The sequence below is a fragment of the Pongo abelii genome, chromosome 1, assembly GCF_028885655.2.
Source record: "Pongo abelii isolate AG06213 chromosome 1, NHGRI_mPonAbe1-v2.0_pri, whole genome shotgun sequence".
NCBI classification, from domain to species: domain Eukaryota; kingdom Metazoa; phylum Chordata; class Mammalia; order Primates; family Hominidae; genus Pongo; species Pongo abelii.
The window spans coordinates 49,220,598-49,248,355 of record NC_071985.2 but is presented as its reverse complement, the minus strand read 5'-3'; the positions used below and the strand labels follow the sequence as shown (position 1 = coordinate 49,248,355).

Below are 27,758 nucleotides of genomic sequence, written 5' to 3'. Positions count from 1 at the left end.
AATTTATTGTCCAAACTCGACACTTTAGAGAGTGAAAGGAAACACTAGTAATAATTATACTGGGACAACAGGTCTAAACTGGAGCTTTTCTGGGCAAATCAGAATTCATAGTTACCTTACTCAAAACCTATGGTTTAAGTCAAGTCATGCCAAATATGATCTCCAAATGTAGTGAAAATCCACTCAGACATTTAGCCTGACACAGTTACAGACGAACAGGTAGAATCTACTTTTTCTTTAGATTGTGATGCAATTCATAATATCAACCTCGGTCATATTACATGCTATGCCCACTCATTTTGGCACTTGACTTTTTTCTTTTAATACAAGGCACGTTTATGTGCCTGACACCATGTTACTCTTTAACTGAGTATGGCAAACACACAATGTATATATTCAATTGGTTGGAGCAATGATTTCCAAAGTGTGGCATGTCCATTACTCAAAAGCCAGGAATAGGGACTACCTCAGGTGGGCTCGATTTGGGACACACATAATAACTCCAGAATCTACCTTCCAGCACCACTGTTTCTGAATCCTGGGTTCCCTTCCCAGCGTTCTCCCCTTCCTCTCCTGTGGAAGGGTGAGTCTGCTTTATTGATGTTTCAACACTTTATGTTCTGAGCACTTGAGTCACATGGGCCCCAGCTGGCTTGACCTTGGTGGTATGCCTTGATCCAGTCACTGTGGCCAGAGAACGGAATATGGTGATTGGCTTAGCCAAGGTGAGAGGGATGGAGTCTGCTGGACCTGAAACATGGCATGAGAAGCAGACTGTTCCTTACTGTGGCAGATAGACTCATGATACTCATACAAGTGACTGCCATGAGTCCACCTCCTGGCATTCATGCTCTTGTGCAATCCCTTCCACTTAAGAATGAACACAGCCTGTGTCTGGCTTCTAACTAATAGAACACAGCAAAGGTAATGGGGTATATATAATTGTTTGAAAAGATTGTAGAACCTGTCTTGCTGAAGTCTTTTTCTTTCCCTTGCTGACTTCATCAAGCAAGCAGCTATGTTGAAAGCCTGTGTGGGAAGGGACTGAGCATGGCTTCTAGGACCTGAAGCTGGCCTCCAGACAATAGCCAGTAAGAAAATGAGGCCCTCATTCCAGTGGTCTGCAAGGAACTGAGTTCAGCCAATGACCATGTTAGTTTGGAAGAAGATATTTCCCCAGTCAAGCCTCAGATGAGAACACAGCCATAGCCACCATGTTGTAGCCTTGGAGAGGACCCAGTGAAGCTACACCCAGACTCTTGACCTATAGACTGTGAGATGATAAATATATTGTTGAATCTGTGATAATATTATGACACGGCAACAGGTAACTAATGCACCCACAAAAGCAAAGACAGAGTGCCATTGTCACAGAAATGGAGAATAGATGCTGCATGGCAAAAACAATGTCTACATGGCCGGGCATGGTGGCTCACACCTGTAATCCCAAAACTTTGGAAGGCTGAGGCAGGCGGATCACAAGGTCAGGAGTTCAAGACCAGCCTAGCCAATATGGTGAAACCCCATCTCTACTACAAATACAAAAATTAGCTGGGCATGGTGGCATGCACCTGTAGTCCCAGCTACTCGGGAGGCTGAGGCAGGAAATCACTTGAATTCGGGAGGCACAGGTTGCAGTGAGCCAAGATAGTGCCACTGCGCTCCAGCCTGGCGACAGAGAGAGATTCCATCTCAAAAAAAAAAAAGTCTACCACAATGAGCAATCTGATTAAATATTTGCCATTCAATCCTGTTGTTTGCCTAAGTAGACTATAAATGTCAAATTGATTGATCAATAATCCAATTAATTGAATTACAGATTATCAGAAAATAAATTCACTTAACCGTCATATTTAACCACCAAAAATACCTGTTTTAAAAAAATGTGGCCAGGCGCGGTGGCTCACGTGTGTAATCCCAGCGCTTTGGGAGGCCAAGGTGGGCAGATCACCTAAGGTTGGGAGTTCAAGACCAGCCTGACCAACATGGAGAAACACCGTCTCCACTCAAAATACAAAAATAGCCGGGTGTGTTGGTGCATGCCTGTAATCCCAGCTACTTGGGAGGCTGAGGCAGAAGAATCCCTTAAACTCGGGAGGCTGAGGCTGCGGTGAGCCGAGATCACGCCATTGCACTCCAGCCTGGGAAACAAAGAGCAAAACTCTGTCTCCAAAAAAAAAAACAAATGTAATCTTTGATTTTTGAACCATTTATACCAACGAAATTATACCAGCCACCTAATAATCATACTTAAAACTGACTGCAATCAGTATTTCATGGTCCAATAAGATGAAATCAAATCACAGAAAATGAAAAGGGAAATAAGCATAATAAATATAAAACTAATTAAATAATGCTATTTATAAAATTTAACATAGTCCATATTACAGTCTATGCTGACTTGGAATCAGTCACAGTATTTTAAGAAATGATATTTTCAACATTTACATATAAAAATTCAGAAATTGGCCAGGGGTGGTGGCTCACGCCTGTAATGCCAGCACTTTGGGAGGCTGAGGCAGGCGGATCACGAATTCAGGAGATCAAGACCATCCTGGCTAACACGGTGAAACCCCATCTCTCCTAAAAATACAAAAAATTCACTGGGCATGGTGACATGTACCTGTAGTCCCAGCTACTTGGAAGGCTGAGACAGGAGAATCACTTGAACCTAGGAGGCGGAGGTTGCAGTGAGCTAAGATCGCACCACTGCACTCCAGCCTGGGCAACAGAGCGAGACTCTGTCAAAAAAAAAAAAAAAAAAAATTCAGAAACTACAAATATACTTGATGAATTTTTGAAGTTTGATGAACTTTTAAATGTAAAAATTCTCATGTAACCACCACCCAGATTAAGATAGAGAACATTCTCAGTAACCCATCAGCTTCCTTCATGTCCCCTCCCAGTCCTTACTCCAACCATTAGTTTCGCCTGCTTTTGAAATTTATCTCTAATTACAACACACAGCATGTGTGTTGCATCCCTCTTCTCTCACTCAGCATTGTGTTTGTGAGGTGTAGCAGCAGCTCATTTTCTCTACCAAATAGTATTCAACTGCAGGACCATAGCAAATTTGTTTATCAATTCTACCACTGATGGACATCTAGGTTCTTTCTAATCTTGGGTTATTTTTAGGAATAATGCTGCTGTACACATTCTTGTATCATTTTTTAGTGTATTTACTCTTGGGTGTATATTTCAGAGTAGAATTACTGTCATTGGGTATATTTACCGTCAACACTGACAAAGAATTTTCAAAGTGTTTGTTCCTATGTACATTCCTACAAGCAGTGTCTGAGTGTTCCAGTTGCTCTGCATCTTCAATAACACCTGGTATTGACAGTTTAACATTTTTAACCATTCTAGGATATATACACGGAGCTCAGGAACCTGATAAAAAGGAAAGGCACAGTAGGGGTGTGGTGGAGCTGGGCAGCACAGAAGTCCAGTAATCATAACCCCCAACCCAGCCTGGTTCAAGGGCTGGCGATGGTCAGCACAGGTCACTAAACGGATGCAAATCCCCAAGGGAGAGCCTGGAGGAGTTCAGCTCTCCTCACCTTAGTGTCTGAGGACAGGGCAGGCGCTGAGCTTTTGGCGGAGAAATGGAAAGTTAATGCCAGAGAGTAGCCCCTCACCCCCTTCCCACGTGGATGACTTATTCTGATAGGTGCTGCCCGCTTGCTTGCTTTCGTGTCCTTCCTTCCTTCCTTCCTTTCTTTCTCTTTCTCTTCCTTCCTTCTTTCCTTCCTTCTTTCTTTCTTTATTTGAGATGGAGTCTCACTCTGTCACCCAGGCTGGAGTGCAACAGCGCGATCTCGGCTCATTGCAACTTCCGTCTCCCAGGTTCAAGCAATTCTCCTGCCTTAGCCTCCCGAGTAGCTGGGATTACAGGCATCCGCCACCAAGCCCGACAAATTTTTGTATTTTTCTTAGTAGAGACGGGGTTTCGCCATGTTGGCCAGGCTGGTCTCAAATTCCTGACCTCAGGTGATCCTCCTGCCTCGGCCTCCCAAAGTGCTGGGATTACAGGCGTGAGCCACCACGCCCAGCCAGGTGCTGCCTTCTTGACTCCTACCCATGGGCATCTGCACATTCCTGGAGAAGACACCCCCATCCCATGGATTTGGCTTCTAACTTCATGGTCCCCAATCTTAGCAAGACTTCCCAGCAGCACAATTACTTCTCCCTCCTCCTCTCCACCTCCTTCAGTGGGTCCTCCCAACCTGCAATCTCTCTCCAAATCCCCATCACTTTCTCAGGTGCCTTCAATAGAGGGTCTTGACTGCTCCTCTTTGAAAAGAGGCAAGTGCTCACTTGACCCTTCATCCTTCACCTACACAGTCATCTGTACCTGTAGGTGAGGCACAGTCATCTGTACCTCCCTCACCTTCCTGCAAACAGGCATCATGCTGCACAGGGGCAAAGACACAAATAAGACATGCTCCTGGTTTGCAAAACATTTTTTTTTCCTATTCCTTCCTCCAGTCCGAGGTGAAATGTTGGACCTGGCCTTCAGGTCGTCACCTCCCGTATCCTCCAGGACCTTGTTCCATTAATTGTCTCCACCACCATGCACTTTTATTTCTAAGCTCTCCTTTTTAACTGGTTCTCCTCTTCATCATAAAAACAGGCTCAAGAATTCCCCCCCCCCCCATTTATTTTTAAAGCGTTTTCTTAGTCCACAACCCCCTCTCTAGTAACCTTCCATGCTCACTTCTAACTCTTGAAATAACCAGTCTCCCATTCCCTGCTCCTTCCTCTGCAATCTGGTCTCTACCCCACTATGCCTCTCAATGGTGGCCGCTTTGGAGAAGCTGTTAAATCTAAAGGACGCCCTCCAGGTTTATCTGAATTAAAGAAGATAGGGGAATACCTCTTTCTGTAGTACCAGACACTTTTCACCACTCTCTTTTCTTTGAAACACTTGTCCTTGGTCTCCATGTTACTTTGCAGGCTCATACGTTTTTTAGATGCTTTTTGGGTTCCTCCTTCTCCAGCCCCATAAACATCCATGTTCACCAAGGCTCTGCCCAAGGCTGCCTCCTCTTACTCTTGACACACGCTCCCCTTGGTGAACACATCCACACTCACAGCTTTAACTACTAACTACACGCTGATTACTTTCCAAATGCATTCCCAGGCTAGAACTTTCTGGAGAACTGAGACCTGTACAGTGGGGTCACATCATATCAGTATCTGACTTCAGTGAATTCAAATATACTCATTCAGTAATTTTCTTTTAAACAAGATAAATAAAACCATACAAATAGCCCAGGTCATTCCACAAAATGAGGACTGTAGTGAATGTGGCTGTGATTTCCTAAATGCCTCACATTTCCTAAATGCCTCTGGGGACTTTGAGCACTAGTAAGTGGAGAGTTTCAAGAGACTCCTGGTCCCAAAACATAAGCCAACTACTTCACCTCATGCTCAACTGGAAAAAAAAAAAAAAAAAAGCCACAGTCTGTTCCAATGCTGGAGCAAAAGGTACCATTCTTACATATGAATTTCATGCTTCAACCCAGCGCCTTCCTAAGAATTTTTGGTTCCATCAGATCCTGGCCGCAGCTGCAGCAGTTCTCCTCTCCTGGGGCTCTCCCTGCCATCTCCTTCTTACTTCCAGGAACACGGCATTGGGTGTGGCTGTTTCTGATGGCATCATCAAGGTGCTCAATGAGGCCAGGTGTGGTGGCTCACGCCTGTAATCCTAGCATTTTGGGAGGCTGAGGTGGGTGGATCACCTGAGGTCAGGAGTTCGAGACAAGCCTGGCCAATATGGTGAAACCCTGTCTCTACTAAAAATACAAAAATTAGCCGGGCACAATGGCGCATGCCTGTAATCCCAGCTACTCGGGAGGCCGAGGCATAAAAATTGCTTGAACCTGGGAGGTGGAGGGTGCAGTGAACTGAGATTGCGCCATTACACTCCAGCCTGGATGGCAGAGCAAGACTCTGTCTCAGAAAAAAAAAAAAGAAAGAAAAAGAAAAAAGAAAAAAAAAGGTGTTCAATGACATGATGACAAGAAGGAGCACAAGTCTTCAACAGCAGAGGAGGTGAAGACACGTAAGAAGGTGGTGCTCTTCTGCTGAGTGGGGACGAGAATATCATCGTTGAGGAGGGCAGCGGGACCCTGGCAGGTGAAGTGGGGCAGGCTGTTGACAACTCCTACACCATGGTTGTCAAGGTCAAGATGCTGCCAGACAAGGACTGCCACTATGTCCTCTGTGATGCAACCTATGAGACCAAAGTGAGCCAAGAGGAGGACCTGGTGTTTATCTTCTGAGCCCCTCAGTCTGCACCTCTAAGAGTAGAATGATCTATGTCAGCTCCAAGGATACCATCAAGAAGAAGCTGACAGGGATCCTGCATGAATTACCAGCAAATGGCTACAGGAGGTCAAGGACCTCTGTACCCAGGCGGACAAGCTAGAGGCAGCACTGTCATCTCCTGCAGGGCAAGCCTTGGTGAGCCCCCTCCGGCCTCCTGCCTGGAGCACCTGGCAGCCCCAGACCTGCCCTTGGGGATTGCAGGCTGCCCCCTTCCTGCCAGATGAGAGGGGCTGGGGGGCTTCCAGCAGAGGGAGGGCAATCCCTTCACCGCAGTTAACCTAAGTTAGGAGTTAACCGAGTAAATGAGTTTGAGTAAGATTACTGTAGCTCCCACTACAGCAACAGACACCTTTTTTGTGCTCAATGAATGTTATTGAATTAAGTTGAAGCAATATACAGAAAGATTTCGAGGGATGGAAAAGCACACGGTTTAGCAGAAAATACCAAGAAACTTCAATATCGTGGAGGTGTGAAATGTGAGGTGGGGATTAGGGAAGCAAGGGGGCAGGGAAGAGGTGGCTGAAGGTGGTCTGGACAGGTGAGCAGGGCCTGCTTGCCACATATATCCCCATGCTGGGCTATGACATCTGTATCCCCAGAATACAGGGCCTATGTGCTAAGCTAAAGACTGGAAATTTCATTCTAGAATTTCTGGGAAGATTTGCAGTGTTTCAAGAAAGAAGGTGACAAGATAAGATTTACACTTTAGACTGCCTGACACTGGGTAGAGAAGAGATTAATATGGAAAGAGAATACGGACAAGGAGGCCCTTTAGTAAGCTAATGAGAAGCGACCTCCACTTGGAGGAAAAATAAAGACACAGCTGTTAAATCCTTAAGGCAGTTTTAAGGAAAATAGCCTTAAATTAAAACCCTTAAATAACATGTCCAGTAAACTGAGGATTTGCTGCTTTGCCAAGATTAATATCATAAAGTATGTATTCCTTCACCTCCTCTTCATGTTACATTGTCACCGTATCTTAATACATTATTTTCTCCATTCATGTGTCTGAATAAACACCCTTTTCTCTTTCCCAAGCCCCAACCTCTCTGAGCTCTTCTCCCAGCCCTCCTGCTGATCCTGAGATGGAATTTCTGCAGTGAATTTTTTTTCTTTGATACCATCTTCCTCCCTCTTCCCCGACTTCCCTTTGTTTAAAAGCATGAATGCTCATATATACTCTGAGCTGAATTTTTTTCTTCTTGAGCCTTCTAGAGCCAGTGTTAAGCCAGCCTTGAGCCTGGTCCCTTACGCCTTTTCCTACCAGCCTTTCTTTCTTCCTGCCTAATCTCACAAAAGAGCAACTCACACATAGTGCCCACCACCCACTTCCTCCCTAATTAACCATGTAATCTGGTCTTGATGCTCCAGGAATCTGTCCTCCCGAAGGCCCTTACATCCTAGCAGGATGAAGCATGTGCAAAACAACACGCCCCAAGGCAGTGGCGAAACAGTGCAAAGAAAGGCTGGAGAAAAAGCAGGCAGGAACACAAGAAGGAGCTGGCGTATGACCTGCACCTTGGAAGAAGGGCCACCTGGTTCTCACAGGCGACAGAAAGCTAACTCAAATTAATTTAGGCAAAAAAGGGGAATGTATTGTCCCCAGCAGAAGAGAAATCCAAGGAGGGATCTCAGGGTTTCATTGATGCCTATCAGGGCACATTCCTGAAATCCCTTGACCCCTTGGCCCTGCTCCCGAGTTGAGTTTGTTCTCCGACAGGTTTTTGCCACGCTGTAGAATAAATGGTTGTGGCAGCTCCAGGCTCACACAGCCTCAGAGCTGACGGTCACGGTCTCTCTCCAGGTGCTCACATCAACCCCGGAAAAAGGCTGGCTGCTCAGCTTAGCTCACATGCTTCCTCCACAGCTTCCAAAAAAAGGAGAGGGTGTGACACTGAAGGAATAACCAGCAAGTATGATAGGATTTTAGCAAGAGATTACTTGGAGGGAATTGAGGGACACAGATGGTGATTGACAGGGTGTATCTGGGGGGAGAATATGCATTCCCATGCATGGGGAGAAGGATACGAAGAGAAGTTGTTATTGAAAAAGACGTTGGGAATGAAACTGAGGCCTAGAATATCATTCTAAAGTTATGTGTGTGATTTTTTTTCCCTTGCCAGAAGTGGGGAGATTGTTTATTTTTAGGCATTGGACACACATTGATGGCTATTAAGCAGGACAATGGCCAAGTGTAACTGAGGCTTTAGAAAAAAGTTGATGGCAATATCAAGTCAAATGAATAGAGGAAGAAATTCCTGAAAGAACAAGGAACCACAGGTCACGACAGTAACCTTCCTAGACTGCTATAGGTAGAAGGGTCATCTCTTACGGAGGCACAATGATGCCTTCTCAAATAGGAAAAGGGGTAACTACTTGTGGAAAGACACTAGGGAAAGATAGCAGAATCCTGATCCTGAAGATTTATGGTTAAGGATGATGGCGAAATATAGTTTCTAGTAATAGAATCCTCCTAGCACATCAGTGCGGTCATACTGGCTGTGTAAACATTAAAATACTTCTGGGCCGGGCGCAGTGGCTCATGCCTGTAATCCCAGCACTTTGGGAGGCCAAGGCAGGCGGTTCACCTGAGGCCAAGAGTTCAAGACCAGCCTGGCCAACATGGTGATACGTCATCTCTACTAAAAATACAAAAAATTAGCCAGGCATGGTGGCAGGCAACTGTAATCCCAGCTACTTGGGAGGCTGAGGCATGAGAATCACTTGAACCCAGGAGGCGGAGGTTGCAGTGAGCGGAGATTGCACCATTGCACCCTAGCCTGGGCAACAAACGCAAAACTTCATCTTAAAAAAAAATTAAATAAATAAATAGAAAATAAAATACTTCTGTATCGGTTGGTAAATAGTCGATACCCTAACATGCCCTCCCATGGTCATTGCCTCCTTAACCCCAATCCCAGGACCAGGAGACTTCATATTCCAGCAACAACAGCATTGAGCCTGATGGTGGGGTGGTGGGGTGGTGGGGTGGTGGGGTGGTGGGGTGGGGGATGGAATTCAGAACCTGCTGCATTATACCATGGCCCATGTCCTGTGAGCAGACTGGTTGATGCCTGCACCATATTGATTGTTCAATATTTGGGATCTAAGTCCTAGGTGAGAGCAGACCTCTCATGGAGAAAAATTCCTAAACTATTTCCCAAAACCTGGAAAGTGTTAGGAAGGTTGGGCCACCAAAGAGCAGTTGATGGATGAGGAGCTGCATATTCATTAATGGGTCACAGACCCTTGTGATGGATGTTGTGATTTATGTAAGAAATATGTATTTGGTTCTTGTCCCAGTTTCCTGGCACACAGCTCCTAAAACTCTTGGAATCTCCAAAGGGATAAGTATTTTTGTATGCTAATGAGATGACTGATGGTTGGGGGCTCTGGTAGCCTCCCAAAGGGGGCTGGTTGCCAAGGGAACCAACCATGTGATTGGATGGTTGGAACTTTTATCTCCACCCCACCTTCATCTCCAGGGAGGGGGGAGAGAGAGGGCTGATGGCTGAGTTATTCACTAATGGCCAATGATGTAATCAATTGTGTCTTTGTAATGAAGCCTCTGTAAAAACTCAAAGGACAGGGCTAGAAGAGCTTCCAGGGTCCTGGATGTGTGGAGGTGTCTGGAGGGTGGTGCACCTGGGAACACATGGAAGGAAACTCTGTGCTCCTCCCCACCTGCCTTGCCCTGTGCATCTCCTCATCTAGCTGCTCGTCTGCATCCTTTATTAATATAACAAACCAGTAAATGTGAGTAACTGTTTCCCTGAGTTGTGAGCCATCCTAGCTAATTAATGGAACCTGAGAAAGGGGTCCTGGTAACTTCATTTATAGCTGGTAGGTTGGAAGCATAGGTGGGCTGGGCACAATGGCTCACACCTGTGATCCCAGCACTTTGGGAGGCCAAGGTGGGTGCTGAGTTCCAGGAGTTTGTGACCACCCTGGGCAATGTAGCAAGACCCCCATCTATATAAAAAATAAAACATTAGCCAGGCATGGTGGCACGTACCTGTGGTCCTAGTTACTCAGGAGGCTGAGGTGGGAGGATCGCTTGAGCCCAGGAGATCAAGGCTGCAGTGAGCCAACGCTGCACTCATCCTGGGCAACGGAGTAAGACCCTGTCTCAAAAAAACAAAAACAAACAAACTAACAAACCCAGAAGTACAGGTGACAACATGCTATGGACTTGCAATTGGCATCTGAAATAGGAGCAGTCTGTGGGACTGAGCCCTTAACCTGCAGGATCTGACTCTAACTCCAGAATTAAATTGAATCATAGGACAGCCCATTGGTGTCTGCTGGAGAATTGCTTGGTTTGTGGGGGGAAAAAACCCCACACATTTTGGTGACTGGGGAGCTCTGTGCTGTGGGGAGTGTGAGTAGGAAAACACTTTGGTTTTCACTAGCTCTTATACCCTTCTGTGGAGCTCACTGTCTGTGGCAGTCAGACTTCGCATTATTGTTCATTTTTAGCTAGGACTAGGATCCTCACCAGCCAATTTCATGCTGGGAAATTATCAGCATTATCTGTCATCATTCTATTTATCTTTTACCCTGCCCTAGGGAACCATGATATTTAAGCAAAAGTAAACACAAAAAGGAAGATGAGCAGCTAACTCGGATTTGCCGCTGGATTATTCTACATTTAACCAAATCACAAAAGAGATTAGAGAGCTTCCATCTGACCCAGAAAAAGTACAAAACCAAAGTGGAGAGTGACGGTATCATGTATTTATAACCATCATCTTTAGAGATACTGAATTTTGTGAAAGGCCAAATGTTTTAGGAAAAAGCCAAGGATGGCAAAAAGCAAATGAATATAAGTGGCTTCTGCCTGCTTTGACTGTTCATTTAGCAAAGTATTCTGAATGAATTTTGAAGGAAACTTTGCTAAGGAAACATCTTAGGCTTTTAATATTCAGTCCAGAAATATAAACATTCTTTAACCCAAGTCTCATAATTGATATTTTGTGGTACATTTTTATTTTTAGAAAGGCATTTAAAGGATAAGAGAAGCCAGGTATGGTGGCTCATGCCTATAGTCCCAACACTTTGGGAGGTCGAGATGGGAGAAGCGCTTGAGTCCAGAGGTTCGAGGTCAGCCTGGGCAACAAAGTGAGACATTGTCTCTACAAAAAAATAAAAAATAAAAATTAGGCATGGTGGTGTGTGCCTATACTCCCAGCCACTCAGGAGGCTGAGGTGAGATGACTGCTTGAGCCCAGAGGTTGAGGATGCAGTGAGCTGTGATTGTGCTACTGCACTCCAGCCTGGGCAATGGAGTAAGCACATCTCAAAAAAAAAAAAAAAAAAAGATAAGAGAAAAACAGGTCAGTGGTGACTCACTAAGGTAAGCAGTATAGCCATGTGACTCACCATTTCCACTTCCAGAGCTATACTCACAAGAATTAAAAACAGGTCTTCAAATAAAAACGTGTACATGAAACATTCATGGTAACACTATTCACAATTGCCAAAAGGTGGAAACAACTCAAATGTCCATCAATTGATGAAGGGATAAACAAAAGGTAATATCCCCACAAAATGGAATATTATTCAGCCATAAAAAGGAATGAAATGCTGGTATGTGCTACAATGTGGATGAACTGTGAAAACAGTATACTAAGTGAAAGAAGCCAGTCACAAAAGACCACATATTGTTCAATTCCATTTGTTTGAAATTTCCAGAATAGGCGAATCCATGTAGAGAGCAAAGCTGGAGGGAGGAGAAAAACAGGGAGGACTACTCAATAGGTATGGGGTTTCCGTTTGGGGTGATAAAACTACTCTGGAATTAGATTGTGGTGATGATTGCACAGCATTGTGAATGTAGTAAATGCCACTGAATTGTACACTTTAACATGGTAAAATTGGTACATTTTATGTTTTATGTTGTACCACAGTAAAAAAAAAAAAAAAATTGGCCAGGCGCGGAGCTCATGCCTGTAATCCCAACATTTTGGGAGGCTGAGACGGGCAGATCACGAGGTCAGGAGTTCGAGACCAGCCTGACCAATATGGTGAAATCCCCTCTCTACTAAAAATATAAAATTAGCTGGGTGTGGTGGTGCGCACCTGTAGTTCCAGCTACTCAGGAGGCTGAGGCAGGAGAATCGCTTGAATCTGTGTGGTGGAGGTTGCAGCAAGCCGAGATTGCACCACTGCACTCCAGCCTGGGTGACAGAGTGAGACTCTCTCGCAAAAAAAAAAAAAAAAAAAAAAAAGAAAGAAAGAAAAGAAAAACATTTTTGATTTTTATTTATTTTTATTTTATTTTGAGACAGGGTCTCACTCTGTCACCCAGGCTGGAATGCAGTGGTGTGATCTTGGCTCACTGCAACCTCCACCTCCTGGGTTCAAGTGATTCTCCTATCTCAGCCTCCTGAGTAGCTGGGACTACAGGCACCCACCACTATGCCCAGCTAACTTTTTTGTATTTTTAGGAGAGATGAGGTTTTACCATGTTGATCCGGCTGGTCTCGAACTTCTGACCTCAGGTGATCCACCTGCCTCGGCCTCCCCAAGTGCTGGGATTCCAGGCGTGAGCCACTGCTTCTGGCCTGCCTCTGCTTTTAAACACAAGCTTATAACGAAGTACAAGCCAAAAATGCTTCAATTAAAATCATTTGACAGCCACAGATTATTACTTTAAACCTGCTGGAGTGACCAGTTCTCAGGACTGGAAGTTGTAGAAATGACCAAATAAGGAGGATGGTTTTGTGTACGTGTAGCTCATCACTGAAATCAACACAGAGTTTCCCTATGTTTAATGTCAGGTCACCTACACATGTGCATGTGGTAAATATATACATCATTATATTGAGCACTACCAGGAACAGAAACATCTAATTTCTTTTTGGTAGAAAATTGTTTCACAAAAACAGAGAAAAGAAAAAGAAAAAACACATAATTTTGGGTTTCCTATGAATTTCTGAGTAGAAAAATAACATCTAAGATTACTATTTTAAAATCAAATTAGATAATTTTTTATGACGGGAAACTATCCGAACAATGACACCTTACTTCCTGTAAACTATGAGTAAATTCCACACATTCCCATGTTTACATAACCACAGCCCAGGGCTGCAATTCCCACATCTTAGTCACATAAATGTGTGTTTCGTTTATCATTAGAAAATAAACATGCTTTATATTCTGAGGTCTAACTTAATGGTTTGAACAATATGTAAAAGACTAGACAAACTAAAATATGTGAAACATTAACATTTGAGAAAGGTTTACATGGTCCCAGTTTACTTCTACTTTTACTGACACATCACTGCTGAATAATTGAAAGGCTCTCAAAAAACTCCAATCTAATTTTGTATTATTAATCTGAACATCTTTCCTAACAAAGTTTTTTCATCACTGGAAATATGGCAACCCTTTTCCCTTCCTAGCCCAGAAGCAGCAATGAATTGACACAAGACACAGACTGCTCTGAAATCACAAACGTGTTTGGGATTTCTTAAGCTAAAAGGAAAAGGGAAAGGGAAAGGCTTAAAGCAGCATTGCCCAAAAGGAGTTCCCGGGAACACCCAGAACACCAGTCCCCTGAGATAGCCATTGACACATGGCCGAGGTCTGATAATTGCCATCCATAGTTTCTCCCTCTTGGAGGGTCACAGAAGTTCACACAGTAAGATCCTGCTTACCCTTGTTTAACTCTACATCCCCATACTTATTTGACCACTCCTTTTTTCTAGTAACATGATTAACATTCCACAGGCACCTCGGGCATTGCTGGTTGGGTCAGTTCTGTTAAATTTACGACCTGGTATTCTGGACAATCGTTGTCTGAGTCAATCCAGAGAAACAACCTGGTTTGTCAGATGTCAAGATGTTTTGATGTTTTGTCAAGATGTTTGATCTTGCAAAGTCATGATAACCCCACATCAGCAGAAAGAACAAGTGTCAGTCTTTTTTGTCCCTCATCCAGTTTTTTTCTGGCCTGTTAGCACTTCCAAGTCCCTTTGGTAGTAAATGTTCTTTCTGAGACGCAGGGTGTCTGGTCTGACGGTGACTACCAGTTTCCTCTTTGGTATCTACCTGAGGGAGTTGCCAAAAATGCCATCACAAAAAAAGGAAGGCACCCCTATTTTCCACCCACACTGCTTTCCTGTCATAGAATATGCAGATATGCCTGATCCGTCACCATACTTAAGAGCTCCATCTCTGGAGTCACACTGCCTGGGTTCAAATTCCAGGCTTCACTGCTTCACAGATATGTTACACTGGGCAAATTGCTTTGCCCCTCTGAGCCACAGTTTTTTCATCTGTAACATAGGAGAACAATAAAAGTACCCACCTTTTAAAGAAAAGATTTAAAATGACAATGCTTGTGCTGGGCACTTAACAAATATTGACTGCTATTATTTCTCATTCCTCTGACCCCCTTCATAGCTAATGTAGTTTTGACAGCTAGGACAGAGGACAGAGGAAATGGAAACCATAGGGGAAGAGGAAGAAGGGTGTCTGCGGATGTTTTAGCTATATTTACACTGTGAGATGCAGAAGACAGAGAGACAAAAGCAGAGATAAGAGCTTCAAGGCGAAGAAAAGTAACAGGTGAGTCCCAGACTGAAAAAGAAAAACCTGATCTAAAAGAACAGGCCTCCATTTATGAGACACTGCCTAGCGCTTCGACACTCATCATGCCAAAAGCTTGGGTTCAAGCCCCATGGGATGTGTGTGGCTTCTTTCTATTCAACAGCCTCCATATGTCACCTTAACAAAGGTACGGAGCTGGTGGGTTAACACAAATTCAGTCACCATCACTGGGGCCACATACCCCCAATTCTCTGACATACCTCCCCAACTAGGGGAGGGCAAACAGAGCTGAGTCCCTTGATCTATTTGGTAGAAGAAGTGGATGCTCAATAAATATTTGTTGAATAAATAAATGTCTGAATGAAAGACAATCAGGTAAGTACCTGAATAACTGAGGGTGAATAGCAGAGTGATTATTAGTTTTCAAGCAATTTCTATTTATCTTTTAGGACAAGGATGGGCAAACTTTTTCTGTAAAGAGCCACATAGTGAATATTTTAAGCTTTGTGGTTCCTATGATCTCTGTTGCAATTACTCAACTCTGCACTGTAGTTTGAAAGCAGCCGTAGACAATATGTCAATGAATGGACACGGTTGTGTTTCATTAAAAGTTTACATACGTACACAGAAATCTGAAGTTTGCATAATTTTCATGTCATAAATTCTTCTTTTTTTTTCCCTACCCGTTTAAGAATGTAAAAATCTTTTGGCTCACAAGTCATATAAAAACAGGTGACAGGCAGAGGTGACCCTTGAGCTATAGTTTGCGGGCCCCTGTTTTAGAAAATAAGTAAGACTGGACGCGGTGGCTCACGCCTGTAATCCCAGCACTTTGGGAGGCCGAGGGAAGTGGATCATCTGAGGTCAGGAGTTCGAGACCAACCTAACCAACATGGAGAAACCCTGTCTCTACTAAAAATACAAAATTAGACGGGCATGGTGGCGCATGCCTGTAATCCTAGCTACTCGGGAGGCTGAGGCAGGGGAATCGCTTGAACTCAGGAGGCAGATGTTGCAGTGAGTCGAGATCGCGCCATTGCACTCCAGCCTGGGCAACAAGAGCGAAACTCTGTCTCAAAAAAAAAAAAAAAAAGAAAATGATAAGTAGATGAGGAGGTAGGGAGACAACAAAACATTTATTGAGCATCTACTGTGTGCCAAGGACTGTGCTAAGTGCTGCTGAGAATGTAGCAGAGAAGACAAACAGGCCGAGTCCCTTCCCTTAGGAAGCACATGTTTTAAACAGGAGAACCTGATAGCAAACAAGATAATTGCAGACTGGGTACTTGGTATAGAGGAAACAAACAGGATAATGAAATTGACCAGGGAAGGTCATTTTAGAGAGGCAAGAGGCTCAGTGCTTTCTCATACGTAACCGTGTTTAACCCTCTGAACACCCTGTGGGGTATCATCCCCATTTTAGAGATGGGAAAGTGATGTCTGAAACCTCGCAAATGGTCACTAAAGAAGCCAGGCCGCAAACCCAGGACCTGTCTGCAAGTGCTGTGCTCTGTGGGTGGCTGGAGAGGAGATTAGCTAGATAAGGGGTCAGGAGTTCCAGGTCCAAATCCTCACTCCATGCTTCACTCCTCAAAGCTTCAGTTTCAAAGATGGAAAAAGAAGATAATTGGGATGGTTGTGAACATTATGTAAGAACCTACAGGCCGGGAGTGGTGGCTCACGCCTGTAATCCCAGCACTTTGGGAGGCCAAAGTGGGCAGATTGCCTGAGCTCAGGAGTTTGAGACCAGCCTGGCCAAGATGATGAAACCCTGTCTCTACTAAAAATACAACAACAACAAAAAAAATTAGCCAGTGGTGGTGGCGTGCACCTGTAATCCCAGCTACTCTGGAGGCTGAGGCATGAGAATCGCCTGAACCCGGGAGGTGGAGGTTGCAGTGAGCTGAGATCGCACCACTGCACTCCAGCCTGGGAGACAGTGAGACTCTGTCTCAAAAAATAATAACGATAAAAATAAAAAAGACTGGCACGGTGGCTCACGCCTGTAATCCCAGCACTTTAGGAGGCTGAAGCAGGCGGATCACCTGAAGTCAGGAGTTCAAGACCAGCCTGGCCAACATGGTGAAACCCCGTCTCTACTAAAAATACAAAACTTAGCCGGGCATGCTGGTGTGCACCTGTAATCCCAGCTACTCAGGAGGCTGAGGCAGCAGAATTGCTTGAACCTGGGAGGCGGAGGCTGCAGTGAGCCGAGATCATGCTACTATGCTCCAGCCTGGGCTACAGAGTGAGACTCTGTCTCAAAAAAAAAAAAGTTAGCTGGGTATGGTAGCACGTACCTTTAGCCCCAGCTACTCAGGAGGCTGAGGCAGGAGGATTGCTTGAACCCAGGAGTTCAAGGCTGCAGTAAGCCATGACTGCGCCACTGCACTCCAGCCTGGGTGACAGAACAAAACTCCATCTCTAAAATAAAAATAAAAAATAAAAAGTTGGGGCCCTGCTCTGCACTGATAATCAGAATTGTGGGCTCATGGCTATCTTGAGAGAGAAATATCAGGGAAGACAGCTTTCCACAGGCATTCAAAGGACACAGCATTTAATTACCAAACAAGTGACCATGACACGTATACAAATACCTTAGGACAATATGTTGTTTCCTGAAATTCTTAGGAGGAAAAAAACATCATATGACTATCAGCTAAAATTTTTAAATTAATACAATTATTTACTCATGATCAAGATGGTACTTGTGGGCAAGAAGTGGAAGAAAAAAGAAAATATTAATAGATGAAGAATGTAATCACATCCTGAGAGTGATGAAAAAATACGAAAAAAATTTAAAAAATTAAAAATTTTTTAAAAAAAGAATATAATCATTTAGCAAATAGCATAAGATATGAGACTTAGGGAGGTCTAAGAGAAAACACAAGGACATTGAATATTAATAGTAGTCCAAAGAGCTTTTACTGAAAAATAATTGAGTGTGAAAATGATACAACTACCCGACAGGTATTTATCTACAATACCAGCAATGCTGAATGTGAAACACCGTAGAAATGCCCAGAGACTCAAGGTTTTCTGTCCTTTCAAAGTGTATCACCAGTCAGAGTCCCCACAGAGAAGTAGATGGCATATTCAACTCTGCATAATTCCAAGAGGATTTAATAAAGATGCTATTTGTAAATACAGATAGGGTACAGAAAACCCCAAGGAAAAGTGCAGGTTCCTGGGGCTAGCAAGCAGTGCTGTCTACTCCAAGGCCTCAAGGATGCAAGAAGGGAGTGGTCATGGGGACCCTGACATGCATGTAGAGAGGACATGCTGAGAGAACCAGTGACCTTCTACTTGAGGACACAGCCAAGCTGTCTACTTTCCCTTCATCTGCTGGGGCTCCCCACTGGCCAAACCCAACCGGAAGCCAGAGGATCTTTTGATGTGGTTCATAAGGGCCAGACTCCCCCAGGAGAGGGCAGGGTGGAGAAGTGTGGAGAGGGGAAACGGAGTGACAAAAGGAAGATTTCCAGTCTTTCCAAGTCCTGTTATTGGACCTATCTGAGATACATAAATGGAAAAAAAAAAAAAACAGAGAAAGAATGCTTTTCTGGTGTGCTGGAAATCTTCTGTGTGTGTGTATGTGTGTGTATCTATCTATCTATCTATATGTGTGTGTGTATATGTATATATGTGTGTGTGTATCTGTGTGTGTGTGTATATATATATATATATAACAGAGAAAGAATGCCTTTCTGGTGTGCTAGAAATCTTCTGTTTGTGTGTGTGTGTGTGTGTGTGTGTGTGTGTATATATATATGTAGAGAGAGAGAGAGAAAGAGAAAGAGATATGGAGTCTTGCTCTGTCACCGAGGCTGGAGTTCAGTGGCACGATCTTGGCTCATTGCAACCTCCGTCTCCTGGGTTCAAGTGATTCTCTTGAACAAGTAGCTGGGATTACAGACTCCCACCACCATGCCCAGTTTATTTTTGTATTTTTAGTAGAGACGGGGGTTTCACCACGTTGGTTGGGCTCGTCTTGAACTCCTGACCTCAAGTGATCCACCCACCTCGACCTCCCAAAGTGCTAGAATTACAGGCGTGAGCCACCGAGCCTGGCCTCCATATTTTAAAAACAGAAAATTCCCTTGACCTTTGTATTGGTTTCCTGTGGCTGTAGTAAAAACTGAGTGGCTTAAAATAACATGCCTGTAATCCCTGCAGTTTGGGAGGCCAAGGCAGGCAGATCGCTTGAGCTCAGGAGTTCGAGACCAGCCTGGGCAACGTGTTGTGAAACCTCATCTCTATAAAAAATACAAAAATTAGCCGGGTGTGGTGGCTGGTCTCCCAGCTACTCGAGAGACTGAGATGAGTTGGATTGCTTGGGACCAGGAGGTCAAGGCTGCCGTGAGCCGTGATCATGCCCCTGCACTTCAGCCTGGGTGACAGAGCAAGATCCTGACTCAAAAAAAGAAAAACAACAACAACAACAACAAAAAACAGACATTTATTCTTTCCTACTTCTAGAGACCAGAAGTCCTAAATCCAGGTATTAGTATATACTCTTGGGCTCTTCCAGCTCCTGGTGGCTGTTGGTGCTCCTTGGCTTGTGACTATATCACTCCAATCTCTGCTTCTGTGGTCACATCACTTCCTTCCCTCCTTCGTGTCTTTTCGTCTCCTGTCTGTCTCAAATCTGCCTCCGCCAAGAACATTTGTCATTGGATTTAGGGCCCATTGGATAATCCAGGATAATCTCCTCATCTCGAGATTCTTAATTGAATTGTATCTGCAAAGACTCTTTTTCCAAATAAGGTAACATTCACAGGTTCAGATAATTCCTGAATTATCTTTATGTGGCTATAAGAAGTCGTAGACTGCCAATTAATAAATGTAAAAGTGATGAAAGAATTGGAAAACCACAAGTCTGCAGCCACCACTGAAACAACTGACTCAGCCAAGGATCATTTAAAATGCTGAAACCATTGGATGAAAGGTCAGTGGAGAAAAAGATAGTCACACACAAACTATCACCCAACACATTACTTATTAATTAGAAAAGGGATAGGTACATTTACAATGAAAAAGTTTAGTGAAAGCTACCTAAACCAAACGATCAGGCCTTGTGCTGACATCATCTGATGTGATTCACTGAGAAGAACCCAACATCAACAAAAATGTATAATCTGGATGTACTCATGAGGAAACAGTCAAAGCCAAATCAACAGACATTCTGCAGAATAACTGATCTGGACTCTTCAAAAATAGCAGTATCAAGATATTCCCAAAACAGTGCAGGGGAGGCATAAAGATTAAAGCCATGATAACTGGATGCAATGCCTGATTTTCAACTGGATCCTGGAATCAAAAAAAAAAGAGCTATGAAGAGCAAATATAGACTGTATGTTAGGTAATGGTATAATACCAACGTTAAATTTCATTATGTAATAATTATATTATGGTTATGTAGGAAAACATTCTTATTCTTCACAGTTACTTAAATGTAAAGGCCACAGTGACTGCATCTTACTTTCAAATGGTTTAGAAAGGGGGTTGGGAAGGAGAGCCGGTGTTAATACAGCAAAATGTTAACTGGTGAATCTAGATAAAAACAGATAAATCAACAGGTGTTCATTGTACCTTTATTTCAACTTCTCTCTAGATTTAAAGTTTTCAAAACAAGTTGAGGTGGGAATAGAGTCATGGCATATGAATATTACTTCTTTATAAGGAAGCTTCTCATTGGCTTCAAAAACAGACACTACTTTACTGGAATTCCTTTTCTGCATTACCTGCACTGCCATCTCCCACCTGCCAAAGCTACCCCATACCCCCACCCCAACTATCTTTTCCACCCCATGCAACAGACCAATCAAGCTGGATGCCCAGGCAGGTCCGCCAGTAAATTTCTCAAAAACATCTTCATACTGCCAACCATCTTAGTCACACAAACCATTGATTCTCAGCCTCAGCTGAGCCTCAGAATCAGCTGGGGAGCTTTTTACAAATGCAGACACCCCAGAGTCAACCACAAAGATCCTGACTCACTTAATCTGGGGTAGAGCCTGTGCACCTGTATTCTATTTTTTAAAGCTCTGAAGTCTGATGAACAATCATGAATGTGAACCCTTGGAACAAACCTTTCCACATGAGTTTCTGTTCATTTGTCTATTTCCTCTGGTTAAGAATTATCACTTTGGTGGGGCGCGGTGGCTCATACCTGTAATCCCAACACTTTGGGAGGCCGAGGCGGGTGGATCACCTGAGGTCAGGAGTTCAGGACCAGCCTGGCCAATATGGTGAAACCCTGTCTCTACTAAAAATACAAAAATTAGCTGGGCATAGTGGTGCACACCTGTAACCCCAGCTACTCGGGAGGCTGAGGCACGAGAATCGCTTGAACCCAAGAGTCGGAGGTTGCAGTGAGCCAAGATCGCACCACTGTACTCCAGCCTGGGCGACGGAGTGAGACGCCTCAAAAAAAAAAAAAGAATTATCATTTTGACAGTAATTTTGAATTCTAAATTCTAAAATTTTGAAACATTTCAGTGGGTGCTTACCACACTTGATTACCTATAATCTATACAAATTTAACTTGGATGTAAATCTTGATATAATGAGGCAATAGAAATAAGTCAGATGTGTATTTTATAAAAGGAATATCAGTTGGCCAGGCATGGTGGCTCACGCCTGTAATCCCAAAACTTTGGGAGACCAAGGTGGGTGGATCACTAGACGTTAGGAGTTTGAAACGAGCCTGACCAACATGGTGAAACCCAGTCTCTACTAAAAATACAAAAATTAGCCAGGCATGGTGGCATGCACCTGTAATCCCAGCTACTTGGGAGGCTGAGGCAGGAGAATTGCTTTAACCTGGGAGGCAGAGGTTGCAGTGAGCCAAGGTTTCACCACTGCACTCCAACCTGGGCCACAGAGTGAGACTTCACCTTAAAAAAAAAAAAAAGGAATACCAGTCATTTACAGAAGTTGATTATATGAAATATTCAATTGCCCATTAAATCTGGAAAAAATACTAAAGTATTTGAAAACAATTCCATATATAGTTCCATGTTTTCCTCTTTCAATTATTATTATTATTATTTCTTTTTTTTTTTTTGAGAGATGGAGTTTCACTCTTATTGCCTAGGCTGGAGGGTAGTGGTGCAATCTCCACTCACTGCAACCTCCACTTCCCAGGTTCAAGTGATTCTCCTGCCTCAGCCTCCCAAGTAGCTGGGATTACAGGCACCCACCACCACGCTCAGCTAATTTTTTGTATTTTTAGTAGAGACGAGGTTTCACCATGTTGGCCAGGCTGGTCTCAAACTCCTGACCTCAGCTGATCCACCCGTCTCAGCCTTCCAAAGTGCTGGGATTACGGGCATGAGCCACTACGACCGGCCTTCCTCTTTCAATTATTATAAGGTCATTTCAAAGTGCTATGGCAGATGAGGTGCAGTGTCTGAGAGTGCAAAGTACCTGTCTATGGCCTGACAACTGCTCTAAACCATGATATCCTTATCTTAAAAATGGGGATAATAAAATCTATCTTTGGCTATAATCAAAATCACAAATAACAAGTGTTAGGGAGAATGCGAAGAAACTGGAGCTCTCACACTGCTGATGGAATGTAAAATGGTGCATTTACTTTGGAAAAGTTTGGCAGTTTCTCAAAAGAGGAAACAAAATTCTCATGTCGCCTAGAAATTCCTCTTCTAAGGGTTTACCCAAAAGAAATGAAAACATATGTCCATATAAAAATTTGTACATGACTGTTCATAGCAGCATCTTTTTTTTTTTTTTTTTTTTTTTTTTGAGATGGAGTTTCGCTCTTGTTGCCCAGGCTGGAGTGCAATAGCATGATCTCGGCTCACTGCAATCTTTGCCTCCTGGGTTCAAGCGATTCTCCTGCCTCAGTCTCCCTAGTAGCTGAGATTACAGGCGGATGCCACAATGCCCAGCTAATTTTTGTATTTTTAGTAGAGACGGGGTTTCACCATGTTGGTCAAGGCTAGTTTCGAACTCCTGACCTCAGGTGATCTGCCCGCCTCAGCCTCCCAAAGTGCTGGGATTACAGGCGTGAGCCACCTCGCCCGGCCAGCAGCATCATTCTTATTCATATTAGGCAAATACTGGAAACAACCCAAATGAGAAATAGATAAACAAATTGTACTACATTTAATTCATGCAATGGAATACTATTTAGCCATGAAGGAGAATGAAGTACTGACACATGCTATAACTCGGATGAACCTTGAAAACATTATGCTATGTGAAAGAAGCCAGTCAGGCTGGGCGTGGTGGCCCACACCTGTAATCCCAGCACGTTGGGAGGCTGAAGTGGGCAGATCACTTGAGGTCGGGAGTTCAAGATCAGCCTCGCCAACATGGTGAAACCCCATCTCTACTAAAAGTACCAAAATTAGCTGGGTGTGGTGGTGGGCACCTGTAATCCCTGCTACTTGGGAGGCTGAGGCAAGAGAATTGCTTGAATCTGGGAGGCAGAGGTTGCAGTGAGCCAAGATCGCATCACTGCACTCCAGCCTGGGCGACATGGGGAGACTCCGTCAAAAAGGAAAGGGGAGGTGAAGGGAGGGGAGGGAAGGGGAGAGGAGGGGAGCAGAGGGGAGAGTAGTGGAGGGGAGGGGAGAAGAGGGGAGGGGAGGGGAAAGGAGGGGGAGGGGGAGGGAAGAAAGGAAGGAGCCTGTCACAAAAGACCACATATTATATGAAATGTCCAGGAGAGACAAGTCTAGAGACAGAAAGTACATTACTGGTTGCCTAGGACTGGATGAGTTGAGAAGATGTGGGGAGTGACTGGTAATAGGCACGGGGTTTCTTTGTGGAGCAATAAAAATGCCCTAAAATTGATTCTGGTGATGGTTGCACAATTCTGTGACTATATTTAAAACCACTGAATTTACACTTTAAGTGGGTGAATTACATTTATGTGAATCATATCTCAATAAAACTATTCTTTAAAACAATAAACCTAATCCCAGCACTTTGGGAGGCAGAGGTAGATGGATCACGAGGTCAGGAGATCGAGACCATCCTGGCTAACATGGTGAAACCCCATAGCTACTAAAAAAAATACAAAAAATTAGCCAGGCATGGTGGCAGGTGCCTGTAGTCCCAGCTACTCAGGATGCTGAGGCAGGAGAATGGCGTGAGCCCGGGAGGCGGAACCTCCAGTGAGCCGAGATCACGCCACTGCACTCCATCATGGGCAACAGAGCGAGACTCCATCTTGGAAAAAAAAAAAACAAAAAACCCATTTTGCATCTTTTTTTTTTTTTTTTCCTTTTTGAGACAGAATCTCACTCTGTCACCCAGGCTGGAGTGCAGTGGCGCAATCTCGGCTCAGTGCAACCTCCGCCTCCCAGGTTCAAGCGATTCTCTTGCCTCAGCTTCTCCAGTAGCTGGGATTACAGGCGCCTGCCACCACGCCTGGCTAATTTTTGTATTTTTAGTAGAGAGGGGGTCTCACCATGTTGGCCAAGCTGCTCTCAAACTATCCTGACCTCAGGTGATCCACCCACCTCGGCCACCCAAAGTGCTGGGATTACAGGGTTGAACCACAGCGCTCAGCCTCATTTTTGTGAACTTGAGTTAATTTATGTAAAGTGCTTAGCATAGTACCTGCTAAGTAAATGAAATTCAGTAAATGGGTACAATTATTAATGGTTATTCATTATTAAGGGAGGGCTACCAGGAAGTGACAGTGAATTGACTTGGGCCTTGGATAAACAAGAGAACTTGACAAAGTATTCCTTTTAGTAATTCCTAAACTGTGCTATACTTGTTTATATGTGTCTCTTGGACTAGACTATGAACTCCTAAAGGACAATGTCCATGTCTTAATTATCTGTAATTCTCTCACACCAACGATGGGATATTAATAATTTAAATATGTAAAGAGAAACACACTGACCTTTTAAAATACCATAGATGATTAGTTAATAACATGAAAATATGGTCAGAGTATATTAAATGCAAAAAGCAGTAAAAAAGAGTCTGATCGTTTGTGGTATGTTTTCAAGAAGAAAAGTGAGGCCAGGAGTGGTGGCTCACGCCTATAATCCCAGTACTTTGGGAGGCTGAGGTGGGCGATTCACTTGAGGTCAGGAGTTCGAGACCAGCCTGGCCAACATGGTCAAACCCCGCCTCAAATAAAAATACAAAAATTAGATGGGCATGGTGGCGTGCACCTATAATCCCAGCTACTCTGGAGGCTGAGGCAGGAGAATTGCTTGAATCCAGAAGGCAGAGGTTGCAGTGAGCTGAGATCATGCCACTACATTCCAGCTTGGGCAACACGGCCAGACTCCATCTCAAAAAAAAAATAAAGAAGAAGAAGAAGAAAAGTGAAAGGATTTTCATGTCATCTCTGGATAGGAAAATTATCGATAATTTTTATTTTCTTCGTTTTGTTCTTCTTTAGTCTTCACATTTTCTATAGTAGACATTACCTCTGTAATAATGAAATCTATCAATTATGACAATGACCTAAGAAGTAAAACATGCAGCAACTTTTCTCCCAAAACTTAAACACATCAAAATAATTAAACCATACACTAACTTTTTTTTTTTTTGAGGCGGAGCCTCGTTCTGTCGCCCAGGTTGGAGTGCAGTGGCACTATCTTGGCTCACTGCAACCTCCGCCTCTCGGGTTCACGCGATTCTCCTGCCTCAGCCTCCTGAGTAGCTGGGATTACAGGCGCCCACCAACACACCCAACTAATTTTTTGTGTATTTTTAGTAGAGACAGGGTTTCACTATGTTGGCCAGACTGGTCTCAAACTCCTAACCTCGTGATCCGCCTGCCTCGGCCTCCCAAAGTGCTGGGATTACAGGCATGAGCCACTGCACCCGGCCTCACTAACATTTTATAAAGCAATGGTTCTTAGAAGTACCTCTCAGTATCATCTGTGCCTTTTCAAAATACAACTATCTGGTCCCAACTCCATACCTAATGAATGAGAATCTGCAGGGTTAATATCTGGGCAGATGTCCTTTGTAAAAGTTCCAGAGTGACTTGCTATGTCATTACTAACATAAAAAACCAATGTTAGGCCAGGCGTGGTGGCTCACACCTGTAATCCCACCACTTTGGGAGGCTGAGGCAGGCAGATCACCTGAGGTCGGGAGTTCAAGACCAGCCTGGCCAACATGGAGAAACTCCATCTCTACTAAAAATACAAAATTAGCCAGGAGTGGTGGCACATGCCTGTAATCCCAGCTACTTAGGAGACTGAGGCAGGAGAATCACTTGAACCCAGGAGGTGGAGGTTGCGGTGAGCCGAGATCAGGACATTGCACTCCAGCCTGGGCAATACAGTGACACTCCATCTCGAAAAAAAAAAAAAATTAGACAGATGTGCTAACATGCCTGTGGTTCCAGCTATTTGGGAGGCAGAGGTGAGAGGATCACTTGAGCCCAGGAGGTTGAGGCTGCTGTGAGCCTTGATTGCATCACTGTACTCCAGCCTGAGTGACAGAGATCCTGAAAAAAAAAAAATCTAGGCTCTGCTATATCATCAGCAAAATTTTACTAGCACTTATCTCTGGAACTGTACTTATGTATCTCTCTCCCTCACAAAGAATATGAGCTCCTGGAGGGAGAGGGTTTTGTCTGATTTTTCTCTGTATTACAATGCCTGGTGCATAAGTCATGTCCCATCACTGTTAGTCTGCATGTGTAGATATATGAGTGCAAGAATGGTAAACACCATTCACCTTATTTCTGCCACTGTTTTGTGTTTGATATGGCTTGCTTACCTGCAAAATAATCCTGTATGCAGCTGGAATTGTAACCCAACTAATTCAACCATTTGGAAATGTGAAATAATTCTAGTGGGTAGATAGTCTAATTAGAAATGACAATGAGGCATAAAGATGTGAAGTTGTTTCATGCATAGGATACTTTTTAATATGCAAACCAAACTTCTTTGTAGCTTTTTGTCTCTACCATTCACTAATCTAATAATATTTGGCTTAGGCTACTATCATTATTTAATTCAACTGTACATTAAGTTCAGTATTCTTCAGTAACTCCCTTTTCTGAGGTATTGACATTAACATTTTGTTACTAGTTCTGCAATATTTAAGCTCCATATATCACTAATATGAGGATCCAAAAATAAGATAGGCTAGAAAAAAAAGACTCAATTTTTCCTAGGCAGGCTTCAAGCCTATTTGCAAAACAAGTATGGTACATACATACATGTATATATATGGCCAATAATTTATCCAATAATCCAAATTTTTGTTAGCTGCCTGTATCTATCATATACTGTGGAATCAATGCATTCAATGACCAGATGAGGTAGTTTACAAAACCACCACCCTTCCACATCCCTGCAATGTGATGTTGCAGTTCTTCCCATCAGAAAGTTGAGTCTATTTCCCTGCCCCTGCATTTTGGATGGCCATGTGACTTGTGAAGCAAATGTACGCAAGCAGTGGCCTTAATTCACCTGTGCTCTGGGTTTACTCTCTTGCTTGCATTTATATCCCTAAGACCACCATGTGAATGAGCCCGTGCTAGCCTGCTAGAGGAGTGGAAACATGGAGGAGCACCAAGGCTCTCAGCCAGCGGCCACACATAAGGGAAGCCTTCCTGGATCATCTGGCCACCATCTAACCCATTGGTTGGCTCCAGACATAGGGACAAGCCCAGAAGACATCAGCTGCCCAGCTGAGCTGCCCAGACTAGAATCATCTGACCACAAAATCACAAGCTAAATATATGGTTGTTTAAAGCCATGAAATTTTAGGGGTGGGGGAATTGTTACTAGCAAAAACCAACTGATTTGGCCAGGCGCAGTGGCTCACGCATGTAATCCCAGTGCTTTGGGAGGCTGAGGTGAGTGGATCACCTGAGGTCAGGAGTTTGAGGCCAATATGGTGAAACT

At 43.8% G+C, this 27,758-nt stretch overlaps 1 long non-coding RNA gene and 1 pseudogene across 1 annotated transcript in view; one reads left to right on the top strand and one right to left on the bottom strand.

Annotated features, from left to right (window-relative positions):
• The first annotated feature begins 704 nt into the window (after positions 1 to 704).
• Positions 705 to 8,239, top strand: LOC100440753 (cofilin-1-like; annotated as a pseudogene).
• An 11,090-nt stretch (positions 8,240 to 19,329) lies between these two features.
• Positions 19,330 to 27,758, bottom strand: part of LOC112129014 (uncharacterized) — a 51,133-nt gene continuing 42,704 nt past the window's right edge. Inside the window, exon 3 of the long non-coding RNA XR_002911430.3 lies at positions 19,330 to 20,199. This is a non-coding gene — a long non-coding RNA (uncharacterized LOC112129014). The remainder of the gene's footprint in view (positions 20,200 to 27,758) is intronic.